The following is a 12,162-nucleotide window of genomic DNA, read 5'->3' on the forward strand; positions in this document are numbered from 1 at the left end:
GACCCGAACTGGCCCATCTTATGACAGTTCGGAACCTCCCCCTTATCCGAACTCAAGACCGCCTCACGCACCGCTCCAGGCACTTTGCTTCCAGAGCGTTGAACTGGATGAACCACACCGTACCTGACACCGAAGGAGTTCGTATCCAGGGGCGGCGCACCCGACTGACTTGGGATCTGACGCTTGACGGCCGCACTACAAACGGCCACTTGCCACCGTCACTTCCAGTTACAGAGACGGCTCCGACAAAAAGAGCAGTGACGGTTCTGCCCCAGCAGAGGCGAGGACGCCCGAACTGGCAGAAGCACGGAAATACTCATTCCCGACCTGACAGGAGTCTAGGAGTGAGTGCGCGAGGTGGTTATAAAAGGCTTTCCACTCCCCCAAAGAGGAGGTATGTAAACTTTGCGCTATCTGGTTTTATTTTGCCTTTGAAGGATTCTAACTTAAGCTTTGGAGCCTTTACACCGGGTTCCCCCTGGAGCTTCCTCACCTCCTCCATTTCAGGTTCCCTGCTATTCAGTTCAGAAGCAAGGTCGTTGACAGCTAAGACCGGCCGGATCGCGCATCATCAGAAACATTGCTACCAAGTAGGGCGTTTCTAGAGCAAAAACAACACTTTTTGTTTGGTACTAGTGCTCCATATCTATTTTTAGCACTGGTACCAATTATAGGAAATCCATGTCACTGCCATATCATGTCTTTGTTGGCAGTAACGAGCTCTAATATGAGAAAACGTTAAATTCGGTATTGCTCCAAACCACGCCTTCTCGATTTCCAAGATGTGTCTTAGAGCACTGTTTGAAAGAACGGTTCCAAACATATTGGCATTTCCTAAAACATTGATTTTTCTAACGTGGCGCTATGTGTCACCGTTTTATGGAACAATAGCACTGGTTCTAAACACCACCTTCGTTGTCCCTCTGTTGTCGACACCATTGATCCTCCCAATTGTCGCCGCCGTTGTTCCGCCTAGTTGCTGTTGCTAGCTACTGCTCATTGTTTTTTCCTCGATTGAAACGATAAGAACCACTATTCCTCTTCCTGTTGATCCGTCGATCCTCTGTGATGCACATAATGCATCTTATTTCATTGACTTCATTTTTTCTTTGGATTTTTTGTTTCCAAAATTCTTGGTAATCCAATTGACTTCTGGAATATTATCTATCTTGTTTGTTCTAAATGACTAAGATCAATTATTTTTAGCCCAACTTCATCTCCAGGGAGAACTGTGGCTGTATTTTCTGATGAAGGGCAATCTCGGGGAGCATGCATTGGGTATGCATCAGGATCAAATTTCCCCACTTGCTATAAAGTGCGACTCTGTTCTACAAAGGGATCATGACTAATAGTTGGCATAACTGATGATGGAACTTCATCGTTGGAGGACCCATTCACAACCGCAGAGCTAGAGCTAGAATTGGACATTTCTGTTTTACGGGTGTCTTGTGAAGTAGCAATACCAACTTTTGTATTAGTGATAGGAATCGATAAACATCCTTGAAGACTTATTATAGAAAGAATAAGGCCTTACAACAGGTCCTAATATGGCATAGTGATGGTATTTAGAATTTGGACTGAATTAAACAATAAAGGTATTTTTGTCATTTTATAATTTTTCTATAGGGTCCAGTAAGAGGGTTTGATTGCCTTTGTTTGTGTTTTAAAATTTTAGAGTCATTGCATAAATAGGATTAGAGTTATTGAGTATTCTTTGAATTGAAATAGGATATGACAACTTAGTTTGAGTCCTACTACCATTATTAAGTTTAATAGTTTGACTCCTAAGACTATTATGAGTCTAACAGTTTGACTCCTAAGATTATTATGAGTTTGAAGTCTATTAATATGTATGGACATTTTATACAAAGGTGATGAAATATATTGAGTTTTTTTTTTTTTCAGCTTATGCTTGCTATTGTGAGTGATTCTCATGTTCTAGAGTGATTTTAGGCACCCTGCGATTGATTTCAGGTATTTTCTCTCTTCTTCCTCTCCTTATTTTCTTGCTTATTCCTTCAAGAAATCATTACAACCATCAACAGCCATAAAACTCTGATCAAGAAGACCATAAAACATTCTCTAAGGACTAGAACTAAGATGGTCCTACATCAATCAATTTTCCTAGCAACATCTGGGGTAACCCTTGACGATATATCCTCTTTGATCACTCATTTTGTCTTGATATCCACCTCTTTTGATTGCTATGACTGGGAGTGTTGAGGCATATGTTCATGCCTTTTGTCTTTATAGTTGCCTATTGGTATGATATCTGAGGTTGTATTTGTGTTAATACTTTTCCATTTCTAGGACGAGTCTTGTTTTTCTTCACCTTGAACAATCATCTCACCATTGCTAATCCCTTCTTGGAGAACTTTATCATCTCTAGATATGTTTTCAGAATATCTTGTTGGACCAACCATTTTCGTCTCAAGTTTATTTGTTTTGGGGATAGGAACTGTAGATAGTTCCTTGTCAATTACCCCTCAATTTCCTTGCCCTCTTGTTTTGTTTTGTATTTACAATCCAAAATATTGTTTGATTACAAAGAGGTAGAGTACTTGCTTGAAAAGTCACTGCTTATCGTGAGTTACATCTCAAAAGACAAATCCTCTGGTGACTTCTAGGTATAGTGAAGCATGAAATGGAAGTAATGTAGTTAATTCAAGTTTCTAATATGATTGATTCAAGCTATCTATCTCCACTTCTAGTTTCTAAAGTTTAAATTTCAGCAATTACATCGAATGTGGATATATTTGATATTGCTGATCGTTCTCTTGCTGTAACAAAAATATAAAAATAGAATGACCTGTGTTAGTTCAAAAAACTCATCCATAAATTCCTATATTACAGTAAAAAGGAATATTACCTAATGTTGGTCCTTACCATCTTGGATCTCGGGAGGGGTGGACTGGATACGAACCCAACATTCGGGCATTTTCTAAAACGAAGTGGCCACTCTCAGACTTGAAGCCTTCTTTCTCATGCTTGTCAGAGTGAGATTTTAACATTGCACCAAACTTGCCATTGTTGAGTAAGGAATATTAATAACATGACAATTAGCTTCCACCCAGTAGATTATTGGAAAGGAAGGTTTTGGTTTGAGTTCATTACTTCCCCAAAGCCTTTCTTCACAACTTTCTAACATGGAGATTGGAGGTTGCTTCAGACCCTCATCATCATCAACAACAACATAATAATCAGACACGGGCTTCCTCTGCAGTTGCTTATACTACAGACTTCTTTCTCTCTCCTAGTCTAAACAACTTTGGCATCTGTTATGGGGTTGAAGGAGAAAATGGTGCACTCTACCCTCATTTGTCTATAATTTCATTGAAGTCTAATGGTTCTTTATGCAGTGATAGAGCACCAGGTATCAACATTTGTTATTTATGCTCCATTTGTTTGCAGTGCAAATGCATTACACTGATAGAAATGTATAAGAGTGCAAATTTTTGGTCAATTTTTGCTTTAGGTTTTAGTTTGCTTAAAAAGAGAGCAATTTTTGAATAATTTTTGTTTTAGGTTTTACTTCATTTGCATTGCAAATGAACAAAATAAAGTAAGAAATAAATTGGAGCTGGATAATGAAGGGCTGAAATGCTTTGACATCTGTCTGATTTGGGGTGGTTGTGGAAATGTAGAATAAATTGGCCTACTGCAATGGTGTATATGGTTAGTGTTTTCGAGGAAACACTTACCCGAGTAAGTGTATTTGTCTATGTTCTTTTTCTGTTTAATTTACCCAAGTAAATGAGATTGCTTACTTTCCCATGTTCTTTCGCAACATCCACTTTCCTGTAAACTTGTGAACCGATTTGATAATCTCGGGTTTAGATGGGTTAAATGTCATATCAGATCAGATTCGAATGGTAGAAGTGAAATCTGATTAAAATTGGATCGAACTCGGATTCACTCCCATCCGATCCGATGGGATGGGAGTGCATTTACCCATGTTCGCTTTTCAGTAAGTTACTTACCCGGGTAAATGCAATTACTTGGATAAGTTTTCTTGGGAAACACTTATCTAGGTAAGTGCATTTACTCATGCTTTTTTATTTCTTATATAAATAAGGCAATGACCATTTTAATCATAAAAATTCATTATCAAAAGGGGCATTTTGTCCCATTCAAGTATTGACAACTTTTTCCCTAGATGGGAAAGTTATTTATCCACCTAGAAGATGGGTATCATTGATTCGTGTAAGTAATACACAGGAAAACAAACTTTCCTTGATCCCCACATAAATTAAAAAATAAGAACATGAGATTCTTGGTCAATGGGAACCAAAATCTCATTGACCAACATTCCCCCTCTCAAAATCCAAAAAAAGAACACCCCCTTAGGGGTAAACGAGGAAATGTGTTTCTCAAACCCCGAGTTGGCCAGCCCTAAACCCTAAATCACTTGACGTTTTCTTCTCAACCCAGTTTTTCTTCTCTCTCGCTGTCGCCTTGTGGTTCTCTCCTCTCTCAACTCTCACTCTCTGCAATAATCAACAAGAACAAGACTACAGCTCTCGCTATCACCTTGCCGTTCTCTCCTCTCTCAACTCTCATTCTCTGCAACAACCAATAAGAACAAGATTACAACTCTCGTTGTCGCCTTGCCATTCTCTCCTCTCTCAACTCTCAGTCTCTGCAACAACCAACAAGAACAAGACTACAACTCTCGTGGTTGCCTTGCCGTTCTCTCCTCTCAACTCTCAGTCTCTGCAACAACCAACAAGAACAAGACTACAACTCTCACCGTTCTTTATTCTGCCCTTTTCTTCATTCTCGCCTTTGTTTTACAAGTTTAGCTTACCTTACAGATTACAGGTTACAGGTTTAATTTGATCTCCAATTCTTATTTGTTCTGAATAAATTATAGATTACAGATTATATTTTCATTTGTTCTGAATAAATTACTTTTGTTTCAAGTAAGGAATTGTTTTATTTTAAAACTTTTGAAATGAAAATTTAAGTGTTATAGATTACACAATTGTTTCCAAACTTTTGAGTAAAGAATTACAGAATTGTTTTACTTTTGTTTTATCCATAATAACATCAGTAGAGTCGTATTAAAATCCGAAATCCAAAAAATCTGATCGAATTTGAACTTAGATGCGCTGCACACAATCTGATTTATCAGAATTTCGGATCAGAATCGAATGCAACTAACATCATGTCGAATCGAATTCAGATTTAGATAAATCCAATCCGAATCCGATGCGATTACATGCGTAATTGGGTCAGGATGATTCAGATTTATATTCAGTGAATGCACAACTGCACCTTTATATGACTGGAGGGCGGTGAAATCTTGGCCAAAATAGCTTCGTTGCTTAGGCATGCCTGGATTTCCTGCTCACTGTACTGGATTCTACCCACAATACATTGTAACTGCACATTTCAGCATAGAAGTTTGCCATGTGCATCTGTAGTGCCATGTGGCTAGTCTTGTGAGTAGGAAATCCAATGTGCATCCGTTTATAGCAAAGGAGTTAGTTTTAAGGTACGGCTGTCATAGCAAGCTTGTTCCTGGACCATGTCGGGCCCAGGGCATTTAATATAAGCAGCTTAAGTTAGGACCAGATAAAGCCTGATCCACACCGTAGGCATCTGGCCCAAGCCCAGCCTCCAAATTTTTAGGCCTGATGCAGGCTCAGGCCTGAATCGGGCCTACAATTGCAACCTAAGCCCAAATTTAAAATTCAGGCTGGACGAGGCTGGGCTGAGAAAGGCCAACCCGCCAAATTTCAGTAAAATACAAAGAGAACTGCGGCAATTAAGTCTTTTATGGACTGTTTTGTCCATCTAATACAATACTATTATTATTGTTTTTTTAATATTTTTATCATTTTAGTAAACATTATATTAAACATAAAATTATTTATTAGCATGATAATTGCTCTTGATAGGTTAGTGTTGTAATTTTTTTATTGAATAAATCTATTATCAAATTCTATTTTTTGATGTTATAATCTATTCAAATTCTATAACTTCAGTGCTTTGCTTCACCATTTATAGTGCATGATTATGATTCGATGTGTATATATAAAATTTGAAAGAAGGACAAAAGATAAGAGGCCTTCCTTGTGCAAAGAATGCTGAAAGCTTAACTAATCTAAAGTGAGGAGGTTTTGGAAAAAGGAAATGAAAACGACTGTACAAACTTTAGGGTTGCTTTTCAGATAAAACCATTAGGGAATTTTGTAACCCTTCCAGTTATTTTCATTAGAGTGAAGGCTGATTAATTTCTTTGTTGGGCATAGGATAAACCCATAAAGATCTTGTATTGGCCCATTATTATCTATTTTCTATTAGTTTTCTTTGTTGAGGTTCTCTCCTAGGCCGGGTCCCTTTGATTTTCAACAACTATTATTCAACCCAGATCTCTAATCTAAGGTTGAAGCTGGGGAATCCATTATAAAGCCAGAGAAAGCTCTAATACAACGTGAGTATTGAAATTCAAGGGAAAGATGTACAAAAAACCAATTTAAAGAGTCCACTTGTCCACTTGGTGTTGGTCCTTGGTGGTTTGGGTTTGCCACATCATTCCTCTACATGGCAAGAATTGGTGGACTCTTGTGGTGGAGGGAATTCAATTACATTCATATTCATCTGACTAGACTATCCTTTTTCTCTCAAAAAATACAAGTCTCTTTCACTCTTGACTACCAGCTTTTACTTATAACAGTAACATGATGGTGGGCTTGCTAGTTGTAGTTGGCTCATTGAATGAAGAAATCTTTAATTTGGAAACAAGTTGGGAAGCCCATAAGTTCTTCACATGTTCCTCTCACTGCCCTTTTGCCCTTTGGTCATGGTTCATGGTTCATGGACAGTTAGCAGGATTGGCCATAAAATCCATCCATCCACAACTGTGGCCAAAATAGGTGGGCTGCTGGTCTGCCTACTTCTTCTTGACACCAGCAGTTTTGAACCGGGTCAATACCCGATCATTCACATTAAAGTTAAGGGTAAAATACAAAAACTTCCTCTCTCTTATAGTTTCGTTTTAGCAAAAACCTCCCCTGAATTTTTAAATAAATAAACAAAAATATCCCTTCCGTCAATGATCCAGATGGAAAACATCACCGTTTACGAAATTACCCTTACCACACACCCAAATCCAGGGAAAATCGACGCTTGTTTGTTTGTATCACAAACACCCAAATCCTTTGCGCCTTTCTTATTTTCTTCGAGTAGCGTTAAAACATCCATCTCCAAACACGTTAATAAACCAATGTGATCGATAGCTCTATTAACATTCCAAACAACACCCTAAAATTTAAACGTTGAACAACATCAATTTTTGAACACGGTAAATTAACAACATACCAAATCTGAACTTAGCTCTTTATTGCTAGATGAACGTTATACTCTTTGGCGAAGACAAAAGGGACGATCCCATGAGGGAGCTCGACCTGTAAATTTGCGATGTGGAGGAAGTGGCCTCGTAAATCAATAGCAATGGAAGCTGCAACCATTACCACTGTTGGGCCGTTAGAAAACGCACGGCCATGACAAACGCTGCAACTGAGTTCCCACATGTCGGAGCACCATAAACGTCCCTACCCAATGAAAACTCATATTAATATCTAAACAAATAAATAAATATTCCTTCTTCTGATGACTGAACCATGCAGTTTCAGTCATGGAGACCTTCCAATAACTGAACCGGTGCAGTTTCAGTCATGGAGCCGACCAACACAAGACCAGGAGGACCACAAGCAACTTGATCGTTAGTCCCGCATATCGGGCAGTGGACTTGGGATAATTGACACACCTCTTAATTTACCAGAAATGGCATAGGCTATTGCCATCCAAGGAAGTTGTCGCTTGCAGTAAATGACCAATCTCATCGAGCCTCAGTTAGCTCTCTGTTCAATCTTCTTGTGGCTAGAGAAGATCATTAACCATGGGCCCATGGCCCACAAATTGGATGACCATGTTCCCTTTGCCATTTTCAAATGGCTGAGAAACCAACGATTGAGCGTAGGGGACCGTTAATAAGTTATTAACGCAGGTCATTCGTATCCGGTCGACGCTCAAGCTGACTCTAACACTGTAATATAACTGTCTATACAAAAGTACATACACATTCAGATTTGTTGATTGAACTCACCTAACTAGAATATGGCCATCCCAAGACCGTCGTTAGAGAGTATAGAGATTGATCCCTTTATTATTTGCAGCATCGACACGTCCCACTTGCATTAACAAAAAAGAAATGAGGGACCAAATAACATCGAGGCCGAATACGTGTTTGCGTCATGCTATTTTACAAAATTTTTAAATGGCGTCTCAAGGGTAATTTTATAAATATAAGCGTTTTTTCTTGGGATCATTGACGGAAGGGGGATTTTTGTTGAATTCTTTAAAAATTAGAGGGACTTTTGTTAAAGTAGATTTACAATTGTCAGAAAATTTTAGGAGAAAATTAAACCCGATGAGCTCAGCACCGGCACCGGCACCAGCACCAGCACAGTGCCACAGTCCCTCCTTTTGTTTTTTTCTACTTTGGATTTTGGAAAACAAAAATACGAAGGAAAAGGTGGGGGGGATTAATTAATGCGGTCTGACGCGTGTAGTAAAGTGGGGAAGATACTCAGGACCTGAAAATCTGCGAACTGCTGTGGTCCCCTCTACCCTACGCCTGGGGTGCGTACGGAAAACCCCCCATATCCCTTCCTTGTCCGGAACACCACTTACATTGATCATGTACGAGAATGTAAATGGTTACGAAAAAAATGTAAAGGAGAAAAAAAAAAACTAATTAAGAAGCTCACTCCATAATATCCAAGAAAATTAGGCTATGTTTGCTTTAATTTTCATTCTTATTCATGATGAAATTTTAAAATAGATAAGAATGACAAGTGTCCTATGTTTCTCATTTTTATTCTTAAAAAAATACTGTAATGGTATTTATAAACCACATACTTAGATCTATCGACATAGATGTTTATTAGTGGATGACCGGCTGTCAATGTCTGTTGATTTGAGTTTCCACCGTAGTCCTCTTATAAATATTTATGGCAGCAGTTTTGTAGGAAGAGTTATTTCAAAGAATGAAAATGAGCAAGATGTGATATGATAATTTTTCATGTTGAAGGTTACCTCAATTGGGCTGATTTTTCATTCTAAAAATAATGCAACAATAGTAAGAATTTTGTAACTAACCATTCTAATGTTATTCATTTTTGTCCATTTTACCCAAAATGAATAAAAATTAAAAAAATGAGGCCCAGAGCAATGAACCAAAAATGGCCTTTGGTTACTTCTCGTAATTTCTTCCCCTCCTTTTGGAGTGGAGGGACAACGAGTTGGGCAAGGGAATCTGAAGTCCATCTCATGGTCCTTCAAATCTTTATGATTTCCTTTGGTTTTGGGCATCTTAAGTCTTTAACTAGTAATTTCTTGTCATGCAGCTTTATCAGATTAATGTTATTTGTTGGCCATATTTGGTTCTCTATGCTATTTTCTTTTGACTGATTTGGGAAAGAGTACAAATATAAATATGTACAATGCAAATACATACAAAATAATACAAAATACAAGGTTTGCACTCTACATATTTGTATTTGTACTCCTTCCAAACTCAGCCTTTTGTTACTTAGCCATGAGTCCATGATAATTGCAAAAGTCAATGCAAAAGAGGGGTTTCTACTTTTTAGAGCAAATGATAGAATTTTCTCTTTCATTCTCAGTTTATGAGTACAAATACAAATATATGGAGTGTAAAACTTTATATTTTATATTATTTTGAAAAGAGTATTAATACAAATATAAATACGTAATAGTATTGTGTATTATGTAGGAACCTATGTCTTCGGGTTTCTATGAAAATCTAAAAAAGAACCAAAAATCCAATCCGAACCAAAAAAATTCAAGTAACCTAATCAATCAATTTGGTTTTCCATTTGTTTTCACTTAACCTAGGAAAAATCTCACAACTAATCAATCAATTTGCCACTTAGCATGGCTTATCTCCCCTTTTCTTATCTTTTTATATTAGGAAACTAACTATCCCCCACTTTCTCCTAAATTATCTTTAACTATCTCTAATTCCTATTTATCCACTCCCACACTTTTCAATTATATATATCTAAAGAAACTTTCAATTAAAAAAATATAATAATTTTTTAAATATTAGAATGAAATTATGTAATAACTTTATTTAAAGGGAAAATATATGATGCAAAAAAGGTATGGTATGGGAAGAGTTTTGACCAATCAAAACCCACCCATGAATTTTGATAAATAACACCTGATTGTCTACCACATTTATGATTCCAATTGATTGATCAGAAGTTTTTCAGATATCATATCTTTTCCATATCATAGTCAAACCCTTATTTAAATATTTAAATAATGAAATATTTAACATAACTAAATGTTAAATAGTTAAAATAACAAAATTATATAATAAATTTAAAAATTTTCTTAAGGTAGAAAAATAATTATAACAGATTTCATTATATTTGAATTAATAATAGTTTTATATTTTACAAAATTATGTAAAAATAGTATAAATTATAATTTTATGAATTATAAAACTTGATAAATAATTAATATTTTAAAATTTTAAATAATTGTATTATTTAAATGATTAAATAATATTGTAAATAATAATTTTTAAATACATTAAATAAAAATAATAATAACTAAATCATATTTCAAAAACAAAAAATAGATTAAATAACAAAAATATGTTATAAATTTAAAAAAATTATCAAAAACACAAAAATAATTACAATAGATTTAATAATATTTGATAATAAGAATATAAAATATAAATAATTTAAAAAATAACTAAATAACTTTTTAAATAACTAATTTTTAATTGTTTTAAATATAAAAAAATTTAATACTAAATCATATTTTAATCATTATTTAAAAACAAAAATATATTAAATAACAAAATTATGTAATAACTTTAAAAAATTATCAAAAACATAAAATTAATTATAATAGATTTAATAATATTCAATAGTAAGAATATAAAATATAAATAATTGGAAAATAAATTAAGTAATATTGAAATAATGAAAGTTGATTAAATAACTTAGTGGTATTGAAGCTTTTTATTAGTTATGTATTGTATTTTCATTATAAATATATTTTCAATAATTATGCATTTTCGCTATAAATTTTTAACAATTATTGGAGATTAGACTGTTGCAATTTTTTAGAGATTACACTATTAATTTAGCTGAAATTAGGAGTATTCACTAGGCAGTTCAATTTGGTTGCAAATTGTTTGGCTAGCCAAATTGATTTGGTTTGGTTGGGGAGTTGGTCACTTGAAACTGACCAACCATTAGTTAAAACTGACCTACTCAAGTTATATCGGTCAATGTTTTAAAAACCAACCCAGATATTGAATTGCCTTTGCATTTGGGTTGCAATCACCGGTTCAACTGTTTGGGTCAAATGGGTTAGACCGTTCCCCATCGGCACTCTATATATAAATGTGCATATATGTATATATGTGTGCAAATACATATAATATCAAAAAGTAGTGTATAATTATGTTTTAAATGTAATATATGTATTGTTTTATATTTTATTTATATTTTTTAATTCAATTTTAATTTTTTGTTTGTAAAAAACATTAAAAATTGTGATTTAAGGCCGAAAAGGTTTTTTTCCAAAGAAATAACAGGGCAAGGTACCTACAGAACCTTGAGATGCATAGATCTTGAAAAGTTGCCCAAAATAAAAAAAAAGATCACCTTAATCGGAGATTGGAGTGCAAAGTTATGGTCTCTGAAAGTTTTTACATGCATTAAGTATGTAACCGCAACCCAATGACTGGGTCAAACGGGTCAATAGTTGAACCCTTCGAGCGAGTTGAGTTAGTTTTTACCAAATCAACTATTTTTGACCGAAGGGCAGTTTTCAATAGAACTAGACTTGGAATCAAGGTTAGGTGATGGTTTGAACGGTTCAACCGATCGAGTAAATGCCAGGTATAAAACATTGGTATCAGTTTGGTTTGTTAGTTCAAAAGATTTAAACTTAAAAAATTAAATTTTAAAATTTACAATGATATTATTAAAAGAATAAATTTAAAAATTTAAATTTACAATATAAAATATTTTAGATCGTTTCGATTTTGGTTAGTTTACAAATGACCAAACCTAAACTAACCTGACTTGGTCGGGTTGGGAA

Source organism: Nelumbo lutea, chromosome 6, assembly GCF_056320005.1.
Source record: "Nelumbo lutea isolate HS-2025 chromosome 6, American lotus-T2T, whole genome shotgun sequence".
Taxonomy (NCBI): domain Eukaryota; kingdom Viridiplantae; phylum Streptophyta; class Magnoliopsida; order Proteales; family Nelumbonaceae; genus Nelumbo; species Nelumbo lutea.